The sequence below is a fragment of the Schistocerca serialis genome, chromosome 2, assembly GCF_023864345.2.
Source record: "Schistocerca serialis cubense isolate TAMUIC-IGC-003099 chromosome 2, iqSchSeri2.2, whole genome shotgun sequence".
In the NCBI taxonomy this organism is placed as follows: Eukaryota; Metazoa; Arthropoda; class Insecta; order Orthoptera; family Acrididae; genus Schistocerca; species Schistocerca serialis.
This window is the reverse complement of record NC_064639.1, coordinates 423,230,999-423,250,080: the sequence shown is the minus strand read 5'-3', so window position 1 is coordinate 423,250,080 and position 19,082 is coordinate 423,230,999.

Genomic DNA, 19,082 nt, shown 5'->3' with positions numbered 1-19,082 from the left:
TGGAAATGCAGATTCGTTTTACAGTTATAGCGTCGTTGAAGAATAAATGACTGAAGTAGATCGACAGGAATATCTGCCGAATCTTTGTGAGTGAACTTCTGTTGATGCATTGTTGCAGCCAGATGAAAGTCATCTAGGTTGGAGACATCATCCCTACCAAAGCTTGCTTAGTGAGTAAAGAAGGGCTGTGATGGATGTTGCGCCCTTTTCACAGGTCACTGTTTATTAAGAACCACTCGTACAACGAATAGCGTGTGCATCACTGGAAAACAGCGCAAGTCTCATGTTCTTACAAGAAGGATATGAGAACAAACGCACAGAACTATATGGGTATCGTCTATTTGGTGCGTATTCTAGAGTGTACTATGAGGTAGAACTTTATGATATTTTTGTAGGCAAAGGAACATCTCTCATACAATCCGAACGGGTTCAGGGGAAACAGCTCTTGTCAAGCACAGCTCGCTTGTTTCACACAGGCTTCTTGCAAATAGTAGATGTAATTGAAAACGTACTTCCGTGTTCCTAGACTTCCAAAAAAGCGTTTCCAAATCTACCACGTGTCGTCTTATGATGAAGATAAAAATCATACATAGTGTCTTCACAAATACGCGGTTGGCTCCGAAAACGATTTGGCCGGCCGGTATGTCCTAGCGGTTCTAGGCGCTACAGTCTGAAACCGCGCGACCACTACGGTCGTAGGTTCGAATCCTGCCTCGGGCATGGATGTGTGTGATGTCCTTATGTTAGTTAGGTTTAAGTAGTTCTACGTTCTAGGGGACTGAAGAACTCAGAAGTTAAGTCCTATAGTGCTCACAGCCATTTGAACCATCCGAAAACGTTTAACTGATAAAACCCATAATGTTGTACTAAACCGTGCATGTTCAACAGAAACGTACTCCAAGGATGTGTTCTAGTACCGCACATTTTCTCAAACTGTATGAACGAATTATACCATAAAGTCAGCAACACTCTCTGAGTGCTCGCTAATGATACTGATGTCTACAAAAAGTATCTTCAGTGGATGAATACAAGGAAATGCAAGACGGCACAGACTCTTCGTGTGCTTAGTGGCAGGTTCCTTTAAACGGGAATAAATACAAAATAATACCCAAAACAAAGAGAAAAAAATTCTAAAGTATTCAAGCAAAAAATTTGTGGTCAACTTCTGCAGTCTCTCACACCTACTACAGTGATATGAAAGGGGAAGACCGCGTAAAATCAGCATTAGGGAGAGCGAACAGATATGTTCCGAGGATTCTGAATTAATTGTGAGCTACTTGTACAGTAAACTTCACGCAAGATGCGAGATCGACATGTTCTAAAATATTATTCCAATTTGTAGAGTCCTTATCCAGTTAGGCATTACAAAAGACATCGAATGAATCAAGAAACGAATTGATACGATCGTGGTAGGTCAGTATAGCCCGTAGGAAGTTTTAAGAGAGATTCTCAGGGTACGCAAATGAGAACTTTTCGAAGAAAGGTGATAGTGTTCTCGCGTAAACCTGTTGTGAAAATTTAGAGAATCGATATTCGAGGAATAAATTTTTACTCTTCGTAACATAGCCCGCGAAAGGACCATGTGACTAAAGTGACATAGATTATCGCGCTTTCCGAGCGATATGGTCACTTGTTCTTTGTTCCATATGCTAATGGTATAAAAAAGAAAGTCACTTACAATCAGGACAGAACTCCGTGCTCTGCACTCGCTTGCTGTGATCACCTACGCCCCACACAGTCTCGCGCGCAGCCCTTGGACTCGCAGCACACGACTAATTGCACCTGATGACAGGCTTTTGTGAGCCCGAAACTGCTCGTGAATTTAAAAATAAAGCCTCAGAACAGAAGTGGTCATTTCAATGTCTATTAAGATGCTCAGTTATGGATGTCCCCCGACAGGATTGATAGCAATGTGGAAAGATGTTTACCGGTGCTCCTGTTCGCGATGACACTAGCGATACGAAGTATTATGAGGTGTTTACAGATGCTTAGATTGTTTTACAAAAAGAATGGAAAAGAATGAAAAGTTTATCTGTTCCTTTTTATGATAATCTAGACATTCGTGTTTCAAATGTCTGTGAGAAGTGCACAATCTTTTACTGAAGTATTTTCACCGTTCAGTTTATGAAGGACTGCTTGTATGCTTCTATGCCAACTATCATTCATTTCCATTTAACTAAGTCCGCCTTATTGCAGCTTTCTTATCCAATTGGCTATTTTGTGTAGCCAACTGTTGCGTATTCCAACCCACTACATGTATGTCCTAAAGACCCATATTCTCTCACTCCTATATATCTTTTCACATGTCTAAACCATCTCCTCCGATTCCTCTATTCCAATCAGCCGATAACATGTCTATCTTAGCCTCTACCCCCACCTTCAGAAATCCCAACGATCGCGCCAACTCCATCTCAGCTAGTTTACCGTCTGGTGCAACCACGTCTTCTTGACACAAACCCAGCCAAGAATTATACGACGAACCATCCGCCCTTCCACTCCCATAACTTTAGTTTGTGTTCGTACAACCGTCCTCTACAATACAACACACTAAAATACTTCGAAATAATCCTCGACAGAAAAGAAACTTGGAAATCGCTCCTAACAGCCACTCGAAAGAAGGCGCACAACGAACTAAAGGTGCTAAACGGTTTGATTTCATCAGTTCACTATTCCCTACACTTACCAAACTTTGACCTAACTATCCTATTCTATGACAAAGTCGCGTGGATTTCCTTTACGCCAATTTCTATCAGCCGCATCAAATTCTCTAACGCCAGTGCTTTGCCTCACTTTCCAATCTCGCTTAGGCTTCCCTGAACAAATAGCTTGCCCACTAATCTAATTTCCCTGGTTCTCCTTCGTCGTCCACAATGAATTCGATAAACTATGCATCCCAGGAACTAGACTCCAACAACTCCATTGCTTCCCCATAAGTTGCAGCGCTGGTACTCTGTCGTGCCTATATAAACACAATTACCCATCCTTACACAAACTCCGCATATTCTCCAAACTAAACTACACCAGAATCCCAATCGCAGACCACGAAACAGGTCCTGGCATTTATTCCTCTTATCAGAATAACGCAACGCTCCCATCCTTCTTTCCTCTATCCAATTTCCTTTCCTCCCCTCTGTATTCGTATGGCCTGAAATCCCTTGCTGCTGTGCCCTGCAACAAATTTCTGTTATTACGCTTAGCCACATATCCCACCCCTGCTGAACTGCTGGCAACCAAGGCATCTGCCAACTAAGACCCAGTCAACATCCGTGTCCTAATTTGTCCGTACTTGTTGAAGGTATTTTTTGTGCTGTGAAGTGCAGTGCTTCTCTTAAAATCTATCGGCGAGGCTGTGACTTGACACAGTTTAAACTACACTGTACATGAAACATTTAGCAGTTTTAAAACCCTTCGTCCTATGAATTTCATAACACCGCCCTCTGCAAAACACGAAACGTTCTTATGAGTTTTTGCTATGAAGATATGTTTCAGCACTTGAGTTTCATGTTTTGAGATTCATTTATTGAACTATACCTTGTATACTTGGATTCATAAAAGTGGCATACTAGTGTACATTTTATAGTGTAACACGTCTGGCTGGCAAAAAAGCTTTTGTTGCTCCATTAAAAGCTGTGTTATAATAAAAACTCTCTCTTTTACAAACACATAAAACAACAAGAGCTTCAACAAGGCCGTTATATTTTGATTCATATAAAAAATTTATATAGTTGCATGTACTTAATAGAATTAATAGAATATTGGACGGCTACCACCTACCCCCCTCCCCCCCCCCCCCCCTCCCACACACACACACACACACACACCACGTTTTCCTTCTACACTCCTGAGCGGCGAGAGAATTAAATAACAACAAATTTTAAAACATATAAACATTTTAGTAGAAGAATCTTATCTTCATTGGCCCACCTGAAAAGTGTGTAGGCGGCTGAAGATTACTCGAAGGTTACATGTTGGAAATTATTCCTTGGAATCTTCTAAGTAAATTTTCTCATAACATCAGGCCACTTTTTGAAATGTCTGCCAGCTTCACATTCATAGCATTTCCGTGACAGAGAGGTTGTTAGTATTTGGACTCGAAGTATAGCTGCATCCGGATGTCTCATACTGTACTAGACACCAGTCTAGTGATTACTTAGAGTTTTACGAGCGATCACGTAAGAACTCTGCAATGGGTCTATGTGGTCGACTAATTTTAAATCCCCTGTGTTGTTACTCCCGAATATATTGCAGTACCTAAGTCCAATTGTTACTCTCTAATCAAATTTTGTGAAACGCAAAGATTCTATTTCAATTTATTTTTTTTATAATGTTTCACAGTTCGCCACACAAAATATTTCTGTCGTCTTATAGATTCCAATGTTCACGCTTCATGTAACAAACACAGAAGTCGTACTTCACTGGAAAAAGTAATATTCCTCGGGCTTAATGAGATACGTGTACAAGATGAACATTAATAAATCCGGCGACAAACTGCTTGGACCGATTCCTGGCTGGGAATGGAGGAAAGAAGGTGCTATGAACTTGAGTCCGGAAATGCTTCAGTGCCACGGTAGGTGACGCTGACGAATGACAATTCGCCTGACCACGTGCCGTGAGTTGCTTGTGTGTTGCAGGCCGTGTGATTGAGGCAGCGTACTGTGAGCAGCAGAATGGTCGGTATTCATGTCGGGAACAAGTCGAGATGATGTTTGTGTACGGCCAAGCAGACGGAAACGGTCGAGAGGCAGCATAGCTACATTGAAAAATGGTTCAAATGGATCTGAGCACTATGGGACTTAACTTCTAAGGTCATCAGTCCCCTAGAACTTAGAACTACTCAAACCTAACTAACCTAAGGACATCACACACATCCATGCCCGAGGCAGGATTCGAACCTGCGACCGTAGCGGTCGTGCGGTGCCAGACAGCTACATTGAAACAAGTACCCTCACAGATACGAACCACATCACTCACATTTGAAGAGAATTTCTTGGGCGTTTGGGTGGAACGTGCAGTGAGGTGGCGGACTGTGCGCACCCCAGATTTGGAGGAGCGGCTTCTACAGGATTTTAAGACGAACCGTAGTACAAGTTCCAGGCAAGTGGGCCGCCAACGTGGTTTAAGTCAAACAACCGCTACTATCCCTATCACCTGCAACGAGTGCAAAGGTTATCAGTAGCGAATTTCCGTCCACGGGAAGGATTTTGTTGACGGGTCTGGCACCAGATCATCATAATTATGGGATTTCTGTCATCAGTCCTCTTTACCGGCGAAACAGCCTTTGCTAGAATTGGCATCATCAATCTGCATAATCGTCATCTGCGGGCTACTGACAATGCTTGGGGAATGACTGAGGCGTCCCATCAGCATCAGTGTGTGGGCAGGAGTTCTTGGCTACCATATACTTGGACCAGTTATTATTCCAAAATGCCTCAATGCAGGAACCTATCTCGACTTCCTGCGGAATACTCTGCCTGGACTGCTTGAGAACGTGCCTTTGGCAATACAACGGGTTATGTGGTGGTTTCTGCATGACGGAGCACCACCCCACTTCCGCATTACAGTTCGCCGACATCTCAACATCTTACCCGGATGTTGGATAGGACGCGGAGGCCCTGTAGCATAGCCTGCTAGATCACCCGACTTAAACTTCTTGGATTTTTACCTCTGTGAGCATCTGAAAAGCGTTGTGTATGCTGAACCAATTCGTGAGGTGCAGACCATTCAACAGTGGGTTCACGATGCCTGTGACGCTATTCGGAGTCAGGTAGGGACGTGTGAAAGAGTGCGGCAGCCCATGATGCGACGTGTGAATGCGTGCATGGAGGCCACTTTGAACATCAGTTGCGATGCAGCTATGTACTGTATTTGGGGACGATTTGTTGTCCTTGCACACACACCACCCATTTCCGGGCCCATGTCCATAGGGCCTTCTTTCCTCCATTTCCAGTCAGGAATACGTCCCTGCAGTTTGTCCGTTTCATTAATGTTCACTCTGTATAAAATACAGCGCGCCCTCAAGACGTGTCCGTCAGCTCATGTGGTGACAAACCTCGACAGGTTCCGCACCAGTCCGCAGGAGAGTCAGAATGGCGCACTGGGCGCAGTGCGCGCTGCCCCCCAGGAGCGGTACAGCGCGGCCGACATTACTCAGCAACGGGTCGTGGGCAATGGCACTTTAATTAAACGCATTAGACGAGAGCGGAATTACAGCGGCGCTGCGGGACGCCGTACATCATGGCCGCCCCGGCACCTGGTGTCGGCTCGCGTTGCCGCTGCGGCGCGGCTGCCGGCGTCGCCATTACACGCCGTGCCGTCATCCACCCACGCGGACAGTCGCGGCCACCTGCTCCACCAGAAGCGCCACCCTCTACTCTTCAGGGAGTTGCATCCGCACCGGTCTGGTACTAAAATTTGCCTCATGTCTCGTAAACTATTATTTAGATTTCATTAAGATAAACAACTCACACCACATAGTAACACCTTAGCTCAACTGTAGAAAGTGACGTCCACCAGTCTCAGTACATGCATTAGAACGCTACACAAAACTAGCACACTCTCTCTAAAGTCCTTGTCTATTGTACGATGAACCTGTTTCTGTTGGGTCATCTACACCAAGGACTTCATGTAACTCAATATCAAAACATCTATTGCTGGCGCATGAATAAAAACTGTGCATTGATTTTCAAGATAGCGACAGCAATGTCGGTGCTGAAACGTAAACAGTTAACAAACACATTCCTTACATACATCGCTCGGTCCAGACGTCGTTGCACATGAAATATTCAGTTCCAGCCATGGGTTCATTATCCGAAAACACCCACTTTACGATCCATTAGCGCCTGTTCCGGTTTGTACTTGTGGTCTAGGGGTACCGTCCTTGATTAGTAATCAGAACGCCCGCGGGCCGGGTTCGAGTCCCGCCACTGCTTAAATTTTGATGAAAATCATCAGCAATGGCGGTCGAAGACTTCCGGTATAAAACATCACCATCATTCTGCCAACGGCCTTGTCAAAGAGGGCGGAGGAGCGGACAAAGATTCAGGGCACTCTCTTGCCTTCGGGGTGGGAAACTGCCCAAAAAAGGCGGAAGAATAAGCAATGGTCAACGCAACGTCATAACGACGTAGAAGGCAATGGAAACCACTTCATCAAAGACACATAATATGTGTAATCAGAACATGCCGCTTGTAATTAAACAAGTATCATGATGACCTCCCTAAAGACAAAAGATTTTGGACTGGTCCCCCAATCGGATGTTCGGGAGGGGACTGCCATGGGGATGGAGTCCTTGAGAGTCGGGGCGTGGAATGTCAGAAGTTTGAATGTGACAGGGAAGCTAGAAATTCTGAAAGGGGAAATGGTGAGGCACAATCTACATATAGTGGGGTAAGTGAAATGAAATGGAAAAAAGACAAATATTTCTGGTCACATGAGTATAGGGTAAAACCAACAGCAGCAGAAAATGGTATAACGGGAATAGGATTCGTTATGAATAGGTAGATAGGTCAGAGTGATTTGTTGTGAACAGTACTGTCATAGTGTTGTTCTCATCACAATCGACAGCAAACCAACACCGACAATAAGCAGAAGATGAGGAGACAGAGAAAGAATATGAGGATATTGAACGGGTAATTCAGTATGTACAAGGAGATGAAAATCTAGTAGTCATGGTTGATTGGAATTCGGTTGTCGGGGAAGGACTAGAAGAAAGGATTGCGGAAGAATATGGACATTTGTTGCAGGAAAGACAGAGGAAAAGGACTAACTGAGTTATGTGAGGATATACTGGAAGATTTCGGTTGGATTACATCACGATCGGGCAAAGATTCTGAAATCAGGTATTGGACTATAAGGAGCACCCAGGAGAAGATTTTTATATAGATCACAATTTAGTAATGATGAAGAATAGGATGAAGTTTAAGACACTGTTGAGGAAGAATCAACGCGCAAAAAGATGGAAATACTAAGGAATCAAGAAATGCACTGTAAATCTCTGAGGCTATATAGATATTGCGATATTGAATAGCTCACAAGGTAGTTCAGTTGAGGAGGAATGGAGATGTCTAAAAAGGGTTATCACAGAAGCTGGTAAGAAAAATATAAGTACAAGGAAGATAACTGCGAAGAAACCACGGGCAACATAAGAAATACTTCAGGAATGAAATTAAGTGCAGGGAAGCTGATGCGAAGTGGCTGTATGAGATATGTGAAGAAATGGGATTAGAAAAATATTTTCGGCAGGACTGCCTCGCCACAGAAAAGTTGAAACAACCTTCGAGGAAATTAAAATCAAGTACAATATGAATTCCACTGTTAAACACGAAGGAGTGATCGGACAAATGGAAAGAGTACATTGAAGGCGTCTAGGACTTACCTGACGACTTAACAGAAGAAAAAACAGGGGTCGATAGGGAAGAGATACGATACACAGCACTAGAATCAGAATTTAAAAGAGCTTGGAAAGGCATACAATCAAATAAGCCTGAAGGGGGATATAACATTCCAGCGGAATTTCTTAAATCATTGGGGGAAGTGGCAACAAAATGATCAGTCACGATGGTGTGTAGAATGTATGAGAATAGCAGTATACCATCAGACTCGGAAAAACATCACCCACCCAGTTCACAACCCATGGCCGACAATTGCCAGGACTAACGCACAACCAGCTTAACAGCTCAATCATCCAAGTTGCTAACAGGAAGAATATAAATAACAGTGCTAACAAAAATGGAGAATCTGTTAGATGACGATCAATTTGGCCTTAGGAAAGGTAAAGGCACCAGAGAGGCAGTTCTGACTTTGCGGTTGATAATGGAAGCAAGACTAAAGAAAAATCGAGACATGTTTATAGGATTTGTCGATCTGGAAAAAACGGTCGATAATGTAAAATGGTAAAAGATGTTCTAAATCCTCAGAAAAAATGGAGTACGTTATAGGAAAAGACGGGTCATATACAAATTGTACAAGAAACAAGGGAGAAAAATAAGAGTGGAAGACCAAGAACGAAACGTGCGGATTAAAAAGGATGTAAGACAGGGACGTACACTTTCGCTCCTGCTGTTCAATGAAATTGCTATCCTCAGTGAAAGGGAAGAAGAATTAGAAGACCTGCGTGAATGAATGAGCAGTCTAAAGAGTGCAAAACATGGACTGAGAGTAAATCGAAGAAAGACGAAAGTAATGAGAAGTAGCAGAAGTGAAAACAGCAAGAAACTACTTCGGGGATTAAGAAGTACACGAAGTTAAGGAATTCTGATATCTAGGCACCGAAGTAACCCATGACCGACGGAGGAAGGAGAACATAAAAATGTAGATTATCTCTGGCAAAAAGGGCATCCCTGGTCAAGACAAGTCTGTTAGTATCAAACATAGGTCTTAATTTGAGGAAGAAATTTCTGATACTGTACGTTTGGAGCACAGCATTATATGTAACTAAGACATGGACTGTGGTAAACAGGAACACAAGATGTAGTGCTCCAGAGGTTCTCCGCAGAATTGGCGAGGAAAGGAATATATGGAAAATACTGACAAGAACAAGCGACAGGATGATAGGACATCTGTTAAGAGGTCAGGAAATAATTTCAGTGGTACTAGAGTGAACTGTAGAGGGTTAAAACTGTAGAGAAAACAGAGATTGGGCTCCATCCAGAAAGTAATTGAGGAAGTATGCTAGAAGTGTTACTGAGATGAAAATATTGGCACAGCACAGGAATTCGTGGCGGGACACATCAAATTAACTTAATTTTCTCTAATGTGAACTCTTACATTTTATTACATACTGTGATTCTAGGCTAAAAAACAAATAACTTCTGTCTAAACCTAGTTTTCATTCCGCTACTAAACGACGCTGCAGTCGGCGAAATTAAGTTGAAGTAACTTTTTAATAGGAATGCCTGTCATCTGATTTTCTAAGTCACCGATACAATCCAAGGAAGATAAAAGTAGAGCTTTACAGTCACTCCAATCTCTATGTATTAGGTCTTTCATAGCACGCAGTTGTCTTTTTCAACCTTTCACTTTGATTACTCTCACTTGGTTTTCGTACATACTGTAACCGATTCTTATCTCCATTACTCATCATTACTTATCCTCAAACGTCATAGGATGTCGAACATTTTACAAATTTTGATTAAACTTTTAACAATTATCAGTAAGTACTTAGGGTGTTACGTGTATACTTTACGTGATATTCTATTGTGGCAGATCAATGTCTTTTTCAGCAGCATAAGGATAGCAGTCTTGGTGGTTATCTTGTTTGATGAAAATAGTCAGTCCAGTAGTCGGTTTCAGAGGGAAGGTCTGACTAAAGGATTAACGACCGGTATTCAGCAAATCACTGGTGAATCCGAAAAAGATACAAATTTCTGTGGGTCTTTGCCTTTTGATAATGGGACTTGCTGTGTTCCTTAAGACTTTTTTGCAATGAAACTGCATCAGAATTGGGCGTTCATAATATCTTGTTACAGCGATGTTACGCGGAACGCTTTGCTTGTGCTGCAGCGGAGCGAACGAGTTAACAGCAATAAGCAGGACTAACTCAGAGACAGCAATCAGAGTATCCATAACATCGGGAGGAAATGTGAGAGTGAACGTCTCCCCAGGCAAAGGCTTGCGGTTATCTCGCTCAGACAGTCTTAGCTAAAGACATCCATGTCTCTGAGACACCGAAACAGTGACTGCAGCATGCAGAAACTATTACCAGAAATACTGAACCAGCAAACGGACTAAAAATGTGTGAGAGACCTTTTCACACGTAGCATTAAGAAAAAATTCATTCTTATGATGGGCGCGAAGCACGCTGATCGATCGAGCTCCATACTTCTACTGTTGAAAACAGAAGTAATTCTATGATGCTGCAAGCTGCAGTTCTAACATCAAGATGCCCCTGGTGCACCCAGTCACTCTATCTACCCTGCATCCAGTCACTCTATTTACCCATTATTGAATATCTTTTGTCATCAATAGAGCAGATGATATTATTCACATTTTCTCACCAACAACTGATGCTGTAACTACGTGGCACATTCCTGCTCCTGTAATAGCTAGACTCATATTCAACCCCGGGTGTTTCCGCGAAAATTTACCTAAGATACACGTCATATAGATACCTTTTTGTTCTAATGGAGAATAGGAGGACGCAGACCACACATTCTTGCGGCACCACAGATGACATGAAAGTATGGCAATCAATTGAAACTATGTCATCTACTGCAAACATGTATGACGTCTTCGTTAGTAACGCTGGATCACAGGTAACACACTGAATTTCTCGCATTCATTGTCACTGCAGACATCCACATTCAACACCAATAAATTACGGCCAAAGAACGAAACAAAAGTGATTTCTGGCATTTTGAAGTACATCATCAACCCTCTGTTTGTGTAGGTTGCTCAGTCGATAAATATGCTTGGTCTTTTGGAGGAAAATGTGTGTGTGTGTGTGTGTGTGTGTGTGTGTGTGTGTGTGTGTGTGTGTGTGTTTTGAGAGGCACCCACATGCCTTGCTCATACTGTGGCATCAAGCAGTCAGGCCTGCAAGATGAGTGGTCTGCCAAGCGAGTGGATTCATTTTTTATTTATCAAGTAACATGAACTCTAGTACTCACAATTAAGTTAAAAGTTATTCTCCTGCTTGGATATTACGCAACGGAAACGCACATCTGACTATTAGTAATTTACACAACACTGACTGTTCGCTACGCACTGGCAATACCACATTTTCTTTCTTATTTAACGGCTTTTATCAACACGTGGCCATCGCACTGAATACGAATGGCGCACACATTATAAATTCTGGATATCATGACAACATACAATTCGAAGGAAAAGGCCACCTATCTTTTTCTTTTCACTATCTTATTTATTCCGATAAATTCTATAACCTAAACACACAAATTCTATAACCTACAACAATAACACATGGGAATTTCCGCCCAGTGGGCATGGCTTTACATTGGTGATTCTCTATATTATGGTCTCGTAATTATTTAATGCTACAGTGCACTTTCTGGATAGGATGGTGGATCTTTTTCTATATCTCACACTTCGACTCTCACAACCGTCATCACGAAACTTTCCTCCACACCGAGCGGTACAAAAGGAACATGCATAACCCACTACCTCTGAAACTACCTTGCTACTCTCCCATGCAAACCACACATACTTAAATTACATGACATACACCACACTGCAACATGAAATACGACATAAGGAATAGTCACAACATTATAATCACATCACTTTCAGCTTTCCCACTTCAATTAGTATTCATCCCAGTTCCACAAGACACTGCCCCACTTCGTAACTTTTCTTTCCTACTACGAACTCTGGACGTTATATGCACGTCTTCCTGTGCAATGCAAGCCAAGTGGCGTTGCTAGATAGACGGCTGACTCACCTTGCTTCTCTCTCAGAGTATTATACTTTGAATCAAGCGTCACACGGAAACACAACACGCAAAGTAATATTAAGAACATATTCATCACACACACGAGTCCTCAACTGATACCATGGACGAGTACTTCTCTTTATCCTTTGTCTCATTCACAGACTGACTCTCACACAGTACTCACCACGTGGAAGTACTCGTCTCTAATTTCAAGTCCTGCACACGCCATTTCTTAAATATTTCCAACTTATAGTACACACGCTAGTAATTCAGCTTAACTTAAGCACTCGGAAGTATTTCAACTTATTGCTACACGTGGTTTCATTGTGACCGTTGGTCACTTCCGAAGATTACTACGATCCCCTTAATATTACCTGCCTGACATATAATTCTCAGCACAAAAGTTCCTGAAATAGAAAAATTACTATTCTAAACTACTCTTAAGTATTTCACATGCATACCATGTCTCCACTCTTTTGTCCTTACGGAGCACGCCTAAGACAGGTCTTACCAACACTAGATCCAGCGGCAGAGTGCTGAAACATGGCCGTTCTTCAGGTCATCTCGCACCTCTGTCGAGGTGGGGGAAGACCATGCTACCGTATTGGTCAGCCACATTTCAGGCGCTCAAAGCTCCGGTAAGTTTCATCTCTTTGGTTCCACCAAAGGTGGCCAAAGGATCGTCTCAAAGATGATCATATATTCACATTCACTATCTGCGGTTAGCAGACGACCATACATTCATTCATTTCACAGATCTCACCAAACTGGATGTAGGGATTTATTTTGTGGGAGTGCACATGTGATCAATTAAATAAATAAATTGTCATTCTTTCCCACACTGGTATCCGGCTTCGCTGTATTAATTGAAATTGAGTTATTTTTACAAAAAATACACTCCTGGAAATGGAAAAAAGAACACATTGACACCGGTGTGTCAGACTTACCATACTTGCTCCGGACACTGCGAGAGGGCTGTACAAGCAATGATCACACGCACGGCACGGCGGACACACCAGGAACCGCGGTGTTGGCCGTCGAATGGCGCTAGCTGCGCAGCATTTGTGCACCGCCGCCGTCAGTGTCAGCCAGTTTGCCGTGGCATACGGAGCTCCATCGCAGTCTTTAACACTGGTAGCATGCCGCGACAGCGTGGACGTGAACCGTATGTGCAGTTGACGGACTTTGAGCGAGGGCGTATAGTGGGCATGCGGGAGGCCGGGTGGACGTACCGCCGAATTGCTCAACACGTGGGGTGTGAGGTCTCCACAGTACATCGATGTTGTCGCCAGTGGTCGGCGGAAGGTGCACGTGCCCGTCGACCTGGGACCGGACCGCAGCGACGCACGGATGCACGCCAAGACCGTAGGATCCTACGCAGTGCCGTAGGAGACCACACGGCCACTTCCCAGGAAATTAGGGACACTGTTGCTCCTGGGGTATCGGCGAGGACCATTCGCAACCGTCTCCATGAAGCTGGGCTACGGTCCCGCACACCGTTAGGCCGTCTTCCGCTCACGCCCCAACATCGTGCAGCCCGCCTCCAGTGGTGTCGCGACAGGCGTGAATGGAGGGACGAATGGAGACGTGTCGTCTTCAGCGATGAGAGTCGCTTCTGCCTTGGTGCCAATGATGGTCGTATGCGTGTTTGGCGCCGTGCAGGTGAGCGCCACAATCAGGACTGCACACGACCGAGGCACACAGGGCCAACACCCGGCATCATGGTGTGGGGAGCGATCTCCTACACTGGCCGTACACCACTGGTGATCGTCGAGGGGACACTGAATAGTGCACGGTACATCCAAACCGTCATCGAACCCATCGTTCTACCATTCCTAGACCGGCAAGGGAACTTGCTGTTCCAACAGGACAATGCACGTCCGCATGTATCCCGTGCCACCCAACGTGCTCTAGAAGGTGTAAGTCAACTACCCTGGCCAGCAAGATCTCCGGATCTGTCCCCCATTGAGCATGTTTGGGACTGGATGAAGCGTCGTCTCACGCGGTCTGCACGTCCAGCACGAACGCTGGTCCAACTGAGGCGCCAGGTGGAAATGGCATGGCAAGCCGTTCCACAGGACTACATCCAGCATCTCTACGATCGTCTCCATGGGAGAATAGCAGCCTGCATTGCTGCGAAAAGTGGATATACACTGTACTAGTGCCGACATTGTGCATGTTCTGTTGCCTGTGTCTATGTGGCTGTGGTTCTGTCAGTGTGATCATGTGATGTATCTGACCCCAGGAATGTGTCAATAAAGTTTCCCCTTCCTGGGACAATGAATTCACGGTGTTCTTATTTCAATTTCCAGGAGTGTATATTGTACTGACAAGAATAGCGAAGAATGTTGTACCTATTTTCAATGTCGGGCGGTACTGTACCCTTTCAGTGTGTGTGTGTGTGTGTGTGTGTGTGTGTGTGTGTGTGTGTGTGTGTGTGTGTGTGTGTAAAAGAGAGAACCTGTGTCACCTATTACATATCTATCATATCTGTACGTCGACTAATCATAAAGTATTAATTATAACCTCGAAAAATCAAGCTACACTCTACATTACTTCTACATCAATAGTGCGCAGGCCAACTGACGGCGTAAGGCGGAGGCAGGCGGAGGGTACTATCTGGTCCCCCCCCCCCTCCTTTCCTGTTCCGTTCGCAAATGGCACGTAGGAATTGTCGGTTAACATATTCCTTATGAAGAATGCCTCTATTGTAGCGTCTGCCATTGGAGTTTGTTGAGCATCTCTGTAGCGTTCTCACACCGACCAAGCGATCCCGTGACGAAACTCACCGCTCTTCTTTGGATCTTCTTGCCTCATTGATCAGGGTTCCAGATTGGTGAACAATACTCAAGAACCGGTCGAACAAGCGCCTTGTAAGCCTCTTTTTTTTCGTGGATGAGTTAAATTTCCTGAAGATTCTTACTACGACTCTCAGTGTGACGTCTGCTTTACCTACAAGAATTTTTACGGTAAATACTGTTTCCAGAAATTTTTCGTCAACAGTATCCGCCTGCTTAGCTGAGTGGTAACGTGCTTTCCTACCACGCAGTGGGCCTGGGTTCGATTCCCGGCCATGTTGGAGATTTTCTCCGTCCGTGGACTGGGTGTTGTGTTGCCCTCAACGTCATCTCATCCTCACCGACGCGCAAGTCGCCCAATGTGACGCCATCTGAAATGAGACTTTCAACCGGTGGCCGAACTTCTCCCGCCGGCCGCAGTGGCCGAGCGGTTCTAGGCGCTACAGTCTGGAACAGCGCGACCGCTGCGATCGCAGGTTCGAATCCTGCCTCGGGCATGGATGTGTGTGATGTCTTTAGGTTAGTTAGGTTTAAGTAGTTCTAAGTTGTAGGGGACTGATGACCACAGAAGTTAAGTCCAATAGTGCTCAGAGCCATTTTTGAACCTCCCCGGACGGGACCTCCAGACGAACAATGCCACACGATCATTTCATTTTTTTTTTTTTTTTTTTTTTTGTGGAGTTGTTCCTTAGTGGATTTCTTCTCCTACGTAAGCGCAATATGTTACATTTATTTACGTTCAGGGTCAACTGCCAGAGGCTGCATCATTCATCAATCACCTGTAGGTCATTTCGCAAATCGATACTGTATTACAGCGATGCTACTTTCTTATAGACAACTAAATCATCTGTGAATAGTCTTAAGGAGCTTCTGACACTTTCTACTAGATAATTTACATACACTGTAAACATTAACGGTCCTATCACACTTCCTTGGGATACTATAAAATTATATAATTACATCTTATTTAAATTGAAGGGGATGACTGCTGTCAGCTGCAGCGGGACATTACGCGGAATCAGCGGTGACAAATGAAAATGTGGACTGGACTAGAATACGACCCCCGGGATCTCCTGCTTACTAGGCAGGTGCATTGACCGCTCCGCCACCAGAGACAGCGTTATCTTGGCACGAATCACGACCGATCCACACTCCACTCCCACCGAGCGCCACCTGTCCACGGTCCCTGTCCATTTTACTCCCGTTCGCTACTCTGAGATTTCCACAGGAGGTTGGACGTATTTGTGCATCCACATTGAAAAAGGTGGATCCACTGCCCAGCTAGGCGTATCAGTTTTATGAATACGCGGTGTCTGTTCTTTCGGATATGTCTGAAAGAAGAGAACCCTGCATTCATATAACATTTACATCTGTCGAGTTTGTCCCGTTAAGAGCGACGTGTTAAGCTCATCTGTAAGGGAATCTTGAAACCAGTGGCAAATCTAGTCGAATACTCGATAAGAGCGTATTGTTTTCACTAAACGGCAGTGTGGGACAGTGTCAAACGCCTTCCTGCACTAATGGAACGCGGCATCAACGTGAGTGCCGTTGTCTACAGCACTGTGGATCTCATGAAAGAACAGAGTGAGCTGTGCTTTGCAAGATCTCTGTTTGTGGAATCCATGTTGATTTTTATAGAGCAGAGTTTTCTTCTCCAGAAACATCATAATTATTGAGCATAAAACATGTTCCACAACAGATTGAAGTCAATGATATAGGCCTACAATAATGTGTCCTACGATCTCTCTTGAAAATGGGAACGACCCGTAGCGTCTTCCAGTCACTACGCATCTTCGTTGCTCCAGCTATCTGCGATAAGCTGCCGCTAGGAGGTGAGCAACCCATTTCGCAAAACCTTTTTACAATCTGACGGGTATTTCATCTGGACCTAGCCGTGCGGCCTAACGCACTGCTTTCCGGGCGGGAAGGCGTGCCGGTCCCAGGCACGAATCCTCCCGGCGGATTAGTGTCGAGGTCCGGTGTGCCGGCCAGTCTGTAGATGGGTTTTAGACGGTTTTCCATCTGCCTCGGCGAATGCGAGCTGGTTCAAATTATTCCGCCTCAGTTACACTATGTCGGCGATTGCTGCGCAAACACTTCCTCCACGTCCGCGTACACCATCATTACTCTACCACGCAAACATTGGGGTTACACTCGTCTGGTGTGAGACGTTCCCGGGGGGGGGTCCACTGGGGGTCGAACCGCACAGTAACCCTAGGTTCTATGTGGGGCGGCGGAGGGTGAGTGGACAGCTGTAGCCTGTTGTGGGGTTGTGTATCATTGAGGCTACGGCGGTGACGAAGCCTCTCCGTCGTTTCTAGGTCCACAGTACAATACAAATACTTTTGTATTCCGCGATCGGTTATCTCAATATCTGCCATTTCGACCTTCATACGATGTTTGAAAGGAGGGTACGTATTACGATCTACCGTGGTGAAAAAATTTCGGAAGACTGGATACAATATTTCGGCCCTCTCTCTGTTATCTTGCATTTCAGGGTCAGTATCGTCACTGAGAAATGAAACAGATGCTACCGAACGGCTTACTGCTTTTACATAATATCAAAACTTCTTAGGATTTTTCTCGTATCAGCCGCCAAAATATTACTTTCAAAGTCATCGGATGTTTCTCTCATTGTTCTCCTTACGTTCATGTCCACTTCGTTCAGATTTTCTTTGACAGCTAGGTTTTGACTTTTTTTGAATCATTGATGAAGCTATCTCTGTTTACGTAACAGTTTTCTAAAACGGCTATTAAACCATGGTGGATCTTCCCTTCCCTTAAGACGTTGCTCGGAACGTACTTGTATAAGGCATATTGAATTATGCTTTTGAATTTTTTCCATTTGTACTCGACATCATCTTTCCCAGAACTGAATATTTCACCTTGATTGCTCAGACGCTTTACTGTTTGTATCCTATCACTCTTGCTAAACATAAACATCTTCCTATCTTTCCGAACATTCCTTGCAAAACACGTAGTCATAGTTGCAATCCCAGCCTTATGATCCGTGATACCATCCTTTATTATGTAACAAAAACCGAATTGCTGTTATAGCAGTTATATAACGTAGTATACTCTTCATAGTTTTTTGTGAATTAATGTCAATAATTTGTTACTATAGCAACAATCTGGATTTTTCTATACAGTGTCTCTAAGAGATATCTTCACCATTGCGGGCACACTGGATCGTAAATTATTGACATTAATGGCATGTAATACTGTGGGGGGGGGGTATATTGCATTATGTAATTACTATAGGAACACGCTGGATTTTATTACATAATATCTCTAAGAGACACCTTCTATGCCGCGAGCCCACTGGATCATAAATTACTGACATTAATGCCATAAAATACTATGGGGAATATGCTGCGTTATATAACAGAGCAACAATAAAGTTTTTATAATATAATGTCTCCAAGAAACATTTCCAATGCTGCGGGCCCATTGGATCTCACATTGTTGAGATTAATATCACACTCTACTATGGGGAGTATACTACTACAGCAACCATCCGAATTTTATTACATAATGTTTACCGGATTTTATTAAATAATGTCTCTAACAGATATCTTCGGCACTGCGCGCCCCCTGTATCGTAAATTATTGACATTAATATCATAAAATGCTACGGGGAGACCCTAGTGCTATTTGCAATGCTTAAGTGTACAAGACATTTACGCTTCCTCTGTCAAGTTACAAAACTATGTGTTCATCCGAAATTGTTTAGATATCCCTAGGAAACGTCTGTATGTATGTCTGTCGTTTGTATACAATGAAATGTGAGACATTCAGAGTCCTGTGTAATGGTCTGTGTTCTATGAATATCAGTGTTTGCCTTATGCGTAAGACTGTATCAGACTCCTAAAAGAATCTTATCCATCACATCTGTA